Genomic DNA, 14,234 nt, shown 5'->3' on the forward strand with positions numbered 1-14,234 from the left:
AAAAAAAACACTGGCACTGAAATAACTAAAATTGATTGGAGGAATCTGCTTTTCCAGACTGAAAAACTCCATCATGCCATTGAAAGGATAATAAGAGAAATGAAAAGATCATCCTCACTGCAGCTGCACAGTGGTGCAGTGGATTGATGTCCCCTTTAAACCAAATGTTTCCAGATTCAAACTTGCTGGCAAACATCTGGAGCGTAACTATTATTATCAACGTACATATATATTTTTTGTCCTTCACCTTCCTCTCATTCAACCTGGAACACTGATTAACCGTTTATGGGACATAATATAACCTTATGGGGTGACTTCAAGTTTTTTCTTGTTTCTGTAAAACTGATCAGTAAAACTAAAAAAACACATCACTGATAAAGATGACATGACAGGATTGTGGAAGTTTTTGAAGACATTCAGTAATATTTTAGTGTTCTCTTCATTTTTCAAACCTAAGACTTTTGAAGTGTTAAATAATTTTGGTCAATTTAACATTTTGAAAACAGATTTTACATACATATTTTACATTTTACATTCTGGAACATTACCAGGCATGTGTGTGTGCGTCTCTGTGTGTGTGTATGTCTTGAAATATTTTTTAAGAACACCCAAGTGTTGACCTTCTTCATTTTAAAATATTTCATTGAGCACCTATAAAGGGTTGAATGATGGATCTAAACTGTCTGTAGATGTGACTGTGTGTATTGATGGTTGTCCGTCTCCGTGTCAGGCCTTTGATGGACTGCTTCATAATGTATCCGCCTTTTGCTCAATGTCAACGTTAGAGCAATCTGCAGTTATGTTCGGGTCAAGGGATTTGATATATATGAAGTCATTATATTGGAGGAGCTGTTGTGTTTGTGGCTTCCTGCCAGCGTCTTGGTGGGAGTCATGGTGCTGCACTTATGTTCTGCACTGGGATAATCTAAAGTCCCCCACAACAGTAATCAGCAAAAAGTAGATGGATTGATTGGCTGAGTGTTGATTGCGCTTGTATCGACTGATGTCGCACGTCTTTTGAAGCAGCAGCATAAACGAAACGTATAACTCATGAGATTTGTTTGAACCTGAAGGACACTTGATCAATTTCAGACATGAGTAAGAGAAGTCTATCTGCAACAGCGCGCTGAAGTGAGATAGAAGTGTCTGACGCCATGCGGCAGAAAGAGTAATACTTGTAAGTTGGTTTTTGACAGACTTGGCCGAGATAACAGATGGCAGGTTGGGTTTTCATGAATAACAAGGAGCATGGTAGACCTTGGCTTGTTTCTCTTGGAATCATATTAAAACCAAATTACTGGGAGCAGTATGGCATGGAGGGAGAGAAAAGTGTAATTTGCTCAGAGGAGAGACGCTGCACACGTAGGCTAGCTGTCTGCATTTGATACCCATCCCGCTTCTCTTTCTCTTTTACTTAATTACACATGCTGGAGTATTCCATTCTTAATGGAGTTTCACACTCACCCAGGAGTTAAAATTAGAAACGCTCCTGGGTGATAACTTTAATTGGACCTTTCTGCAGATACTCTGTTGTTTCGTTTTAGGCTCTTTTTGGATAACTCTTTGTTTTTTTTTCATCACAATGCACTCATTTGTATGTTTATCGTTAAAATGGAGCTTTATTGGATTTTCAGCTTTATTGTACTGTAAAAAAAAAACAGAATCAGAAAATAGACAAAATATAGAATATGATGAAGAGAAGATATAAAAACAGGAGTGCACTCAAAATCACAACACGCTGAGAAACTGAGCAAATCACGATTTGTTGTTATCACCACCTGTATTAGACGCCATTATTCTTCCGATGAAGCCCTTTCTTGTTTCATTAGTTGACCCATAATACACAAATCCATGCAGATGGTGGCAACTTTGCAGAAATGTCAGGCCTTATTGCGTGCACATACACTTTCCGAAGCTAAAGGAGCGATTAGAATCCAGCAACAGGCAGAAGGTAATAACAGTGTCATCGCTGACCTTTACTGAAGAATTGTACAATATAATGGAACTGAGACAGGATTTAGGACTGATGTTCAGCTAATTAGATAATCACATCTCCTTTCTCCACACCAGCTCTCTTCTTCATTCCATTTAGCAGACAGTCATCAAAACTAGAAAAAATTTGCAGTTCCTGAAGAAACTGCAAGTGTGAATGCTGAGCTGAAAATGTTAAACTGTAATACAGAAAAACTGAATAAGAAAAGGTGAAAAACCCTGAAATAAAGTTGAAAAAGGTTGAAAAACTTTGAAAACACGGCAAAAAGTTGAAAAAGGTTGGAAACGGTTGAAAAACACTGCAAAAAGTTGAAAAAGGTTGAAAACACTGCAAAAAGTTGAAAAAGGTTCAAAACACTACAAAAAGTTGAAAAAGGTTCAAAACACTACAAAAAGTTGAAAAGGGTTGAAAAAAGTTGAAAAAGGTTGAAAAAGTTTGAAAACACTGCAAAAAGTTGAAAAAGTTTGAAAACACTGCAAAAAGTTGAAAAAGTTTGAAAAAGGTTGAAAACACTGCAAAATGTTGAAAAAGGTTGAATGAGGTTGAAAAATGTTGAAAACACTGCAAAAAGTTGAAAAAGTTTTAAAAAAGTTGAAAAAGTTTTAAAACACTGCAAAAAGTTGAAAAAGGTTGAAAAATTTTGAAAAAGGTTGAAAACACTGCAAAAAGTTGAAAAATGTTGGAAAAGATTGAAAGCGCTGCAAAAAGTTGAAAAATGTTGAAAAAAGCTGAAAACACTGCAAAAAGTTGAAAAAGGTTGAATGAGGTTGAAAAATGTTGAAAACACTGCAAAAAGTTGAAAAAGTTTAAAAAAAGTTGAAAAAGTTTGAAAAAGTTTGAAAACACTGCAAAAAGTTGAAAAAGGTTAAAAAAAAGTTGAAAAGGTTGAAAAAGTTTGAAAACACTGCAAAAAGTTGAAAAGGGTTGAAAAAAGTTGAAAAACGTTGAAAACACTGCAAAAAGTTGAAAAGGGTTAAAAAAGTTTGGAAACACTGCAAAAACTTAAAAAAGTTGATAAAGGTAGAAGAAGCAGTAGAGTCAGTGTCAGAGTAACAGAGGATCAATAGAGCTCCAGGCTTAATGGAAAAATCCAGACTAATCAAGCAGCAGTCAGCACAACAGGTGTGTCTGTTGCTATGGAGACCAGCTGCACAGCAGCCATGACAGTGAATCAGCACTTTTTAATGGAGTGCGCATGGTTGAAGAAATGCCGTTTCTCGGGGACCGAGATGTGAAATTGAAAAAGATTTTCACACAGTCAGATTCAGAAGCCTTTCATGAATGTAATGGTGCAGGAATCATGTCTGTAGGATCATCCATTCAGCCACGGCGATTGTGCGAACACGAGTGAAGTTTTGGATTCAGGCATCTCAAAAATGCATTGGAGCGGATGGGAGAAAATTTTGCACTCTCCTCAAACAAATGCCTCTGGAGAGAGAACGGTTTGAGATAGAGACAAAGTCAGTCAATTGTACGGGTCACAAGAAAAATTCCTACGTTTTGAGGGGTTATTGTGCAGATTGAGCCAGAAATGTGGCCGTACGGACGAGAAAAGCATTTTTTTTTTGGTTAAAATTCAGAGCCTCCCACACTCTAAATTTGATTCTCCCACTCTAGCTTTTCCAATACACACCCATTATAAACTTCAAAAATGGCTGAAATTCTCTCCATACTTGAAGGCTCACAGTTTAAATTTGGTAAAAGATCTTGAAATGATATTACATACCTGAATAGAGGACAAAAATGCCTACGTTTTAAAGGTTAAATGACATCTCTGCGTCAAAGTATGACAAAGTTTTAAGGGTTCAAAGTTGAAGGAGTTGAAAGGTCAGTTGAAGGGTTTTCCCATCCACTTCAATGTTAAAAATAATTTTAAAAAGTTGAAATATTTCAAAAAGTTTAAAAAAGTTTAAAAAGTTTTGAAAGGTTTAAGAAAGGGTTTAAAAAGCTGAATATTTTAAAAGTTGAATGGTTAAAATCGGTTAAGATTTGAAAGAGTTAAAGGGTTATAAAGTTTAAAAATTTCTCCATCCGTTAACATGGGGCAAAAAGTTGCACAAAAGTTGAAATATTTCAAAAAGTTTAAAAGGTTTTAAAAAGCTAGAACATAGCAGGAATGTCCTTAAAAAGCTGAACATTTTGATATATTAATCGTTGAAATCGGACAAAAACTGTAGGAGGAGTTAAGCGTCAAAAAACGGCGGAAGAATACAGAAGAAGAATAATAAAGAGAAACAGGAAAATAAAGGTGTGAATGCCTTCAGCATTCACACAATTATAGACGATTCAGCGACAAAAGCCCACCTGTGCAAATTGCAATCACTCCTTTTATGAGAAGGTATAATTTTATGTTAATTCTTACTGTCTTTTTTTTTATTATTATTTTTCTAATGTTTTAGGTCTTTTTTAATCTTTCTCCTGCCTTTTTCGGTCAAAAAAAATCTGATAACACTGACAATTTCTTACATATGGTGACCCAAATGCCAAAAAAAAAAAAAAAAAAAAAATATATATATATATATATATATATATATATATATGAAACTGCATAGAGTTACTAAACTTCTGTGCAAGTTGTCTAAATAAAAAGTGAAAGTGTACAGACCTGCTTCGATAAACTTTTTCCTGACGTCTGTTGTTCACTCCCTTCTTGAGCTGAGCGTCCTGTTGCCCCTCCTTCTGGTCCTCCTCCTGCTCCTCCTCCCCTGATTACCCCTGATTGTTTTCAGGTGTGTGTCGTTAGCCCGGCCTCCTCCTCACTCTGTCTCCGGGTCTTTATTGGTCCGTCTGCATTCTTCCGAGGACATTCCCCTCATCATGGTGAACTTTGTTATGCTCAAAGGCTTTTTTTTTTTTTTTTTTTTGTACACCCAGCAAGAAAACATAATTTGTACAATTTATGCATTTACACCTCAATTTAAAGTTCTTGAGAGGACCCATGGTTTTTGGAAGGAAAGAGTTGTTGTGCCTGTTGGAGCTGCATGTTGACTGAACCGACAGTAACACATTTTTTGTGGCTTTTATCTTGTATGTTTCATCCTGAGGTTGTTGAATTTCGTGCGATTTTACAGCAGCTTTTTTCCCTCATTCTCCAGTCTGTTTCAGTTTTTGAGTGCGAGTGACCTGTCTGAACAAAGGAATAAGTGAGAAGGGATTCAATGAAATGACAACAAAACATTCTCTTAAAAGGTCAACCAAGGTTAAATTTCTTTTTGCGCCGCCTCTGCAACCTGGTTATTTCACATAACACAAGGGGGAGCAGATGGCTTCCTCCTGAAATCTATCCACATTTCTTTTGTTTTGGCACATTTATACTGAGGAAGGATGCAGAGCCCCACTTAATGGAGTCCTCCAAAACAGAGCCATGATCGACATGGGCTCAGCAAATCATGAAGTCTATCTAGAGTTTGGTATTTGTGTTTGTGCAGATGTTAGGGGGACTGCTTGAAAAAGCCTTAGACTCCTGGAGGAGTTGGGCCACCATGTAGGAAGGAACCTCCAAGGAGGAGACTGTTTCTGGGCTGTCAACTTAAGTTCTGTTGGCTCCCAACCTTCATAGAAGACCCGTCACCGCAGACTGTAGTCGGCTTGTCGTCAGCTGTCTGCACCACTCAACATCTCATCTCTGGAGAGGAGGTGCTCTTTGTCCGTCGACACCGTCCCCCGGCACAGTGACAGATACGCAGCACCAGACTTTCCAGAGAGTGCTGGGGATGGTGGATAAAACACCTTTCTTCCTCAAGTCCAGAAGCTGGCTGCAGAATGCGAGGCTAAGGGTGCCCAGGGACCCTACACACCCACACCATGAACTGTTTAGGTTGATGGCCTCTAGTAGGAAATACTGCAGCTTCAGCTGAAGAAACACAACAGAAACATGAATTCCTGACTCCTGACTCCCACCCCATGGACACCTGTGAAGGAGGTTTGGAGCTTATTCTCTGATTTTCAAATGCATGCAATGAAGGTTGGGTTATATTTTTAAAAGTCATACTACATATTATCTTGGTTATCTGTTAAATCTTTTTTTTTTCTTCCAAAAAATAATGATAGATTAACTAAATGATGTAATTGATATTTAAGTTTATAGTCAAATAAAATCTGTTGGTGGGCTCATGAACCTCAGGAAAGTATTATCTGTCCTACTTCCACGGAGGGAAGAAAGAGCAGCAGATGTATGGGCTGCATGGCTGACCGGCTCCCATCTGAGAAATAGGAGTGTCCCAACTCGAACATTTTCATGTGCCTAACAACATGAATGCACAACAAAAAAAAACATTATGGAAGAATAATGGACCGTGAGTTTCACCGATACGGACAATGTATCCTCAGTTTACAGTCTGTATTTTTCCTGGGGGCTGTAGTTTTTTCTCTGCTCTGTATGAAGCTAGAAGGTTCCATTTTGAATATGGAAAAACAAGCTTTAGGAACAGCTTTCACTTGCTCAAAAACATCACTGAATTTGACACTGAACAACACAGTGTGCAATGTTTACTGTACCACAGCAGGGAGCTCAGGCACAACTCAATTCCTGTCTTATTCAAAAAAAAAAACAAAAAAAAAAGAGCATAGTAGTAGCATCAGACACCAAATAAAAACTGGAAATATGAAGTAATATGCAAGAGAGAGGACTGGCTGATCTCTTTCAAACACTGCACAGGAGGGCACTTACCAGTTAAACAACCTGTGTGCATGGACCCTGGATATGTTGTAAGGTGAAACTCTTTCAATGAGAAACTCCACCAGTTGGTTCAGGGATGAAAAAAATGTCTTACTCTTCTTCAAAGACACCATGCCACCGTGGAGGTTCCTGCTGGACGCTAATAACCAATGGTGATGTGAATAAAATCAGTGAACTTTAATCAGGGTGGGGAAGTAGCGGATTACATGTAACGGCGTTAAGTAATCAGGATACAAAAAAAATACTGTAATCCGTTATAGTACACACAAAAAATATGTAATGTCGTTACAGCTGCATCTGATGAAAACACGGATTACTAAGCCGGATTACTTTTGAGAATTGGACGGACAATACAGGAATTACAACAAACATCCACGCTGTATACAGACATTGTGAAACTTTACGGCACTTTACGGCACCAACCACCACACCATAGACCTCTAAACAATAGACACCATAGATATATAAACGATAGACGCCGCATCGATGGCTGTCTTGGAGCAGCCTCCCGCTCTACTGATATGTGAATGAAACAACTGCTACTGGAGTCATGGCTGCTCCCAGGGAGAGAAACTCATTCTTTGGCTGGAAACGTAGACATTTTGTATTTCAGTCAGATGAGGCCCAGAACTTCTCTGTACGATGTAAATTCTGCCTCCCAGCTGTGAAAACGGTCTCAACATCCAGGGACTCAACATCAAACCTGAAGACACAGGTATGAAACACACCTGAACTCACTAAACGTAAGTGTTATTAGCCTGTTAACCTGTCAGTAACCTGCTGCTGAGTACCACAGCCTCACCAGGCTGAACTCAGAAGAATCTGATGGAGGCAATAATATCTTCAGCCTGTATGGAGGATTTATTGGAGACTGCATGTTTCCTTCTGTCACTGAGGAATGAATGAATTCTGAACTCTTGAAAAAAATACTGAGCATGGCATACCTGAAGACACAATACTGCTCCTTGCTACAGCAGTACAGCTACACAGCAGACTGAGTATATAATATAAATGTGTGTTAACACTGTCAATACAGCTCCTGCTGCTGCTGTTCTGTAGAAGTACTAGAGGAACACAGTCTGAACTGATGGAGCTGATCCTGAGTCAGAAAGAAAGAAAGTCAGATTCTTAGTAGGTTTAGAGGGTGTAGTGTTGTTGGTATTAATTGGGGCTGAACACACAGAGGTCAGCAGAATTCATAACACTCAGAGCCAGAGGCGGAGCGTGGGTCGCAGTACAGAGGGGGCAGAGCATTCTCGACGGGCCCTTAAGATAGTAGTCTTACCATTCAAACAATGCCTCATCCTACCATCAAACAACACACTAATGCTCACTTTTATTGAGCCAAGCAAACCTATATGCCTCAGAAAGCAGAATAAAGTCACAAACCAGTTCACAAACTTGTTCTGAAGAACAAATACACATACACACGCACACACACAAATGCAGCCTGAGTGACAGCTGTCAATCTCAGAGCGTCCGCTGTCCATGGTGCTGAAAACTCAAACAGAAACTCACGGGCTACATCTGTACCATCTTTGATACAGCTTAAATATAAAATGAACACAGCTGGTCTAAAATTACACAATCTATTCAGATGGATATAGACACAGCTATCTATATCTTTTGCAATTCACGTATATTAGAAAAAAAAAAATAGACTCGGTGGTCTGTTATAGTTGAGAGCAACACAAGGCACATTCAAACAGGCAGGTGTTTAAGACCACAGCATTCTGATAAAGATAATATTTTTGAAGGTTTCACTGACTCACCAGTGGCTCCGATGTTAGGTTCTGGGTAGTACCGCTTGTGGCTAGCATAGTGTTTAGCATACTGTTTAACTTCCCTCCAAAGAGTTCAGATCAAGTGCAAAAAAAAAACTCGTTCATGCCGCACAGCCAATCAGCGCTGGCTTACAGCTCTGATGCATTCATGGACAGTCATAATGCAAGAATTGGCAAATTGGAGCCCACAATCATATGCATATACCTTCTCGCACACACTGCACATTTTATTATAATAATTTATTCACGAGTAAATGTGAACACATCACATGAAAAGGGGCCCTATGACCTTGTGGGCCCTGGGGCCACCGCCCCCTCGCCCCCACTCTGGCTCCGCTACAGCTCAGAGCATTTAGTGTTTACTGTGTAGATCTGTCAATACACCGTGAGGATGACACATTGTATTTGTCTATGTCTTTATTTTTATGTTTGCTGGTGAAGTAATTGAAAGCAACTAAAAGTAATCTGGCACGTTACTTTTTAATTGAAGTAATTAGAGTAAGTTACTGATTACATTTTTTGACAAGTAACTTGTAATTGTATCAGATTACAATTTTAAAGTCACCCTCCCAACCCTGACTTTAATGTATTGAAGTCAGGGGTATGCATTGTAGTTCACGTGTTCAGCGGGTGAGACTGCAGGAAACAGATCCTGGGGTGATGGAGGAGAAAGACATCAGTGAGGTTACAGCGGGCTCCTCTGCACACCTGTAGGAGCGTGATTCGACATGACTGCTCAGCCAGGAAGTTTCTAAATTAGCCAGTGATAGTGAAGCATAAATAAAGCAGCTGTTTCCAATTAGCTGATGAACAAAGAACACTTTAAACTGTTTTCACTTTGCTGCATTTCCCAATTTCACATTGATATTCTAAAAAAACAGCTTTGCCTGACTGAAATAGAAGTACTTTTTTTAACGTTTGGATACATTGTGAAATATGATATATAAAAATATGTGTAATATATATACAATGAATTATTTAAAAAAAACAGGTTGTGCACTTACCACTCAAGTACAATCTATACATGTCGCTTGTAGGTGAATCTATGCATTTTCTTAGACGGTTTCTTATCGAATGAATGCTGGAGCAGCTCAGAAATCTTAAAGATTTTTTTTTTTTTTTTTTTTTTTTTGTCCCTTAAGATGTTTAACAGAAAAATCAATGATAAAATGTGTTTCTAGTAACTGTTGACTTATCTGTGGAATGGAATTGAGATTTCTGAGCAGATTCTCAGCAGAGAAAAACGGAGTACCTCAGTCACACTCACAGACAACCTCTTCTTATCTCAGGATGTTACAACAGAAGTATGATGCTACTTTTTGGAGGTGAAGTGCTAAACTTACTTATCACACTCACCACACACAGCATACCACTCACACACACACACTTCATCAAGCATGTCCATGTGGGAGTAATCTGGAGTTTCCGGAAAAAAAGCTACACAAGCTCAAGGAGAACATAACTCCACCAAGAATGGCCCAGTGGGGCAATAAACCAAACGCAGGACTTATCACAGCGAGGCAGAAATCTTAAGCACAGCTTTACGTTGTTTCATTCTTCATAAAGCCAAGTCAATTTAATCTTGTGGTTTCTTCAGACATGAGTGGCAGTCACACATGTGATTGATCCAATCAGTGAAATCTTCACCACTGTAAAGTCAAGATCAGGAAGAATTCAGGCAGCGTACTCAGAGTGGGCTGGATGTTAAGTCGATGCATGGGATTAACCTAAAGCTCAGTCAACAGTGAAATGGGAATAATCCGAGACGCAAGGTTAAAAGGCAGGTTAGGTTGAAAAACAAGGTGTGGACTATTAATAAGGAAACTTGGCCAAGAAAGGCAAGAAAGAAACCCACAATGTGTGCACGAGATGAACTGGCCTTATCATACACAGGTGCATCATGCAATGAATGAGGCAGGGAAACTGCATAGAAGGGCAGCAGGTCACGATAACCTGAAACAACAGGAGTTAGAACAAAGGCACGACCAGCAACAACATATAAAATCAATCCTAGAGACAAACATGACAAATCTAGATCTAAAATCTTCACATTAGTGTCAGGTGTTGGACATAGCATGAGAAAACCCCCAAAAAAGATCACATATGTAGGAAAAAATCATGGATCCCTGACAGTCAGGCAGCATTGATCCAGTGATATGAGGTTTATTTAATCTCCTGTTTTTATCATCTTTGTTTTCCATCATGCATTGCCATGCTTTTTCTGTGCTCATGTTTCATGTTGTGATGGCTCTGCTTCTCAGGAACTCCTTTCAGACGTGTATCTGACTCTGTCCCTTTGTCCTACTCCGTCCTCCCTCTCCTGATTACTCTGTCATCAGCTGCGTCTATTCATCTCCCCTCTCAAAGTGTGTATATTTGTGTTGTCATCATTCTTGTCAAATGCTAATTTTCTCTGCTGAGATACAAAATGTTTGTTCCAGCACTTTACCTTGCCTGATAATTACTTTGTCCTAGTTTGTTTTGATCTTGGGTTGACCCACATTTTTCACCAACCTCATCTTGGATTATTCCTCTTTGTACTTCGACTCTGTTGGAGACTCCAGTTGTACTACACCCAGTTTTCTTGAGGCTTCTGATTCTTCTCCTATCTCTTCTGATGTTTGGCTCCTGTGTGTTCATAAATATCAATTCCTTTGGAGCTTTATCTAATCATGTCAACAGTGACTTGAGTTTAACTCTGCCCTTATTTATGCTTGGCATTAGATCACAATGAAACTGACACTGGGATTCAAATAATGTCCAATTTGTTTGTTCCTGTCACAAACCCAAGAAAGAAAATGAGCAAATAAGCAACATTAAAGGATAATAATAACTTTCATTTCAGATGCAGACTCACACTTGGACTTGGTTTGGTGGGTTCACACTTTTTGTTGTACAGAGAAAGACACAGGTTGGCAAAATCTGAGAAACAACACAGGGAGTGCAGCCAAGATGTAGAGACGAACTGACAACACACAGCCCTAAAGACCTCATTTAGAAACACAGCAGGGAGGGAGGAGTTAATGGGACAGGTGGATACAATCAAATTGAGCAAGGCATGGCTGGAGGGCAGTGATTCAGCTTCTGATCCCAGAAGAAAATTTATTCAAAACACAGATCAGATACAAAACAATGAAGATGTATCCTCTCCAAAACACGGTTCTCTACTCCAGTGTATTCCAATGTCACATGAACAATATTGACTTGAAATGACCAAACATAAACGGAAATTTATATTTGTACCAATCTGCAGGTGTTGTGCTTACCTGCTGGCTCTATAGCATCTGGAACAAACAAGTTAAGCACAATAAAGAAATGATAGAGTTCCAGTAAAACTCACAACTGTGCTACTCAACCCAGAGGATAATGAGACAAAAAAAAAAAACACCTGCTAATTGACGTTATCATGTAAAAAAAAAATGTTGAATGGCTCATAAAGTTTATGTATACCTTGAAAGAACAGATAAAAAAGATTCTTTCTCAGGACTGTTATTCCGCTCTTGCAGTGCTGGTTTGGGATTTCCCACAGCATGTTCTCAACATGACAAAAAAAAAAAAAAACCTAAACATCCTACATAGATGTTTTTTAGCTTTTTATTTTTTATTTTTTTTAAGTTGTGTCTACCTGAGTTCCTTCTGAAGTAGGAAATGTCCTAATCAAAGTCAACACCATTCGCCAAGAGTAATTGGCGAACGGTGGAAAACAAGTACATTTCTCTGCTCTTGTGGAGTATGTATTCACCTTTATGGAAATAAAGTGGAGTCAGTTTGACACTGATTTGTTTAGTTTTGAAGGTGTGTGGAAAAACTGTTGTTGTGCACCACGATCACATTTGTTTCAGATTTACATAGATATGAGCTGATGTGATCAGATGTGATATTCATTTAAACGATATAAACTTCTGATTAGCCATGTTGATTTCTAGATTAATGTGAATAAGTTCTGATGCATTTTTAATCTGTCTATGAGCATTTATTCTTTTTGGTAGGGGTCTTATGTCAACCTGGATATGATATTTTTGAGGGTGAAAGAAAATGTTTTCAGTGGCTGAAATGCTGCAGACTAAAGCAGAAGCCTGTTTTATGCAGCTGCATTTATTACAGATGTGGTCAGAGCACCACTTTCCAGGAGAACATTGGAGTATTGAAGTCGGGCATAAATGGTTGGAAAAAGATTAGGAGAGGATTTTACCGAGGAAAGTAGTCTCTCAAAGCATTACATGAACTTTTGTTTCATTCGGTGAAGGGATGTGGCTGCACAAATGCAGACACACAGCTGTGGAAACCTGGTTACTATGTCACTTGATGTATTACATTGCCAGCTTCGTTCTCTGTGATCACAGTGTCATGATTTTGACTGACTGGATTACGACTCGGATTGGTTGCATGTTGTTCAGTTTTTCCTCCTCATTATACACATAGACCTGCATTTTAATGTGGTGAAGTGTTTGATATCCTGAAGAAAAAAAAAAAAAAAAAAACAAGATCTTTTTAACTTTAACAAGTAATTGATGGCTTGTTAATGAGATCAGGCTTGAAAATCAGCGGAAAAGCAGGTCACACAGCTATGAAGTGGTCAGCACTCTTGCTTCATAGCAGAATGGTGCCTGGTTTGACTCCGGGTTGGGGTATTTTTTTGGTGTGTTTGCTCATGAGTTTCATCCATGCATTCCAGTTTCCTCCCACAGAGCAAAAACATGCTTTATAGCAATAGCCCTGGTCCTCATGGGCTGCAGACCTGCATGTTCTATATCTTTCCCAGTTGTAGCACATCCAATAGCAATGAAGGGCTTGTTATTGGGCTTTTGGCCCTGCTTTAGAGGTTAATATGAAATTTAGTTAAACGTGTAAAAATAAGTATGTGAGATTAGTTGTCTCTCTGTGTTTGCCCTGGCTCCAATTTGAAAGTGAAAATCTGTTTCACTCACTATCACTGTAAGAAAAAAAACAAAAAAAAACAAAACATCAATAGCTCACTATTTCATTTTTCCCCACATAGCGAAGTAACCTCACACAAGTAAATCCCACTCTCTCTTGGCTGTCCAAGAACTTGCATTACAATAAGACAAATGGGTAACTCAGATGCAGAGTCGCAAATCAAATAAAAACCGCACTGGTCCCAAAAGGAGCTCATGAATATTCTCATTCTTGTAGCAGTTTAATATTTCATCAGTGTGTGCCGTTTTCAAAGGCTGAACCAGTATCTGACATTAATTACTAATTTCACTGATGTCATTAGCACTGATAAGCTTGGTGATGACTGGATTAGTCAGGCTGCATTTTGCTTAAAGCCCCACAGTAAGAATGGAAGTATGCTGAAATGGGGTGGAAAGCACGGGGCTCAGATCTGACTGAATCTTAAGAAAATCCCCCAATTTTTTTCTCTACTTATATCATTAGTGATTTATCTGATTAATTTAATGTGCTATATTTTTAGGAGGTGTGGTAAATTTGAAAATGAGACACTCATTTAGTGAATTTCACTATGGAATAATAAAATTGTGCCGATCTTCAGTGAATACAAACAACCAACCACATACCTAGATCTTTCAAAGGTTTTGTGTTTATTTTGTTCTCTTGCTGCAAATCAATAAGCTTGAACCCAGAGAGAAATCTAACTCTGACATGCTTCTCATTTTATGAAAGCTCCGTTTGAAGTTTGACTGCTGACATTTAAATTCTGACATGCCGCGGTCAGCTGTGGTAGTCTGTCAACTTAAATTAAACCTCTTTGTCTTTTCATGGACGACCAAACTCTGTCCAAACCGCACAAGTTGTG

The sequence above is a fragment of the Salarias fasciatus genome, chromosome 13, assembly GCF_902148845.1.
Source record: "Salarias fasciatus chromosome 13, fSalaFa1.1, whole genome shotgun sequence".
In the NCBI taxonomy this organism is placed as follows: domain Eukaryota; kingdom Metazoa; phylum Chordata; class Actinopteri; order Blenniiformes; family Blenniidae; genus Salarias; species Salarias fasciatus.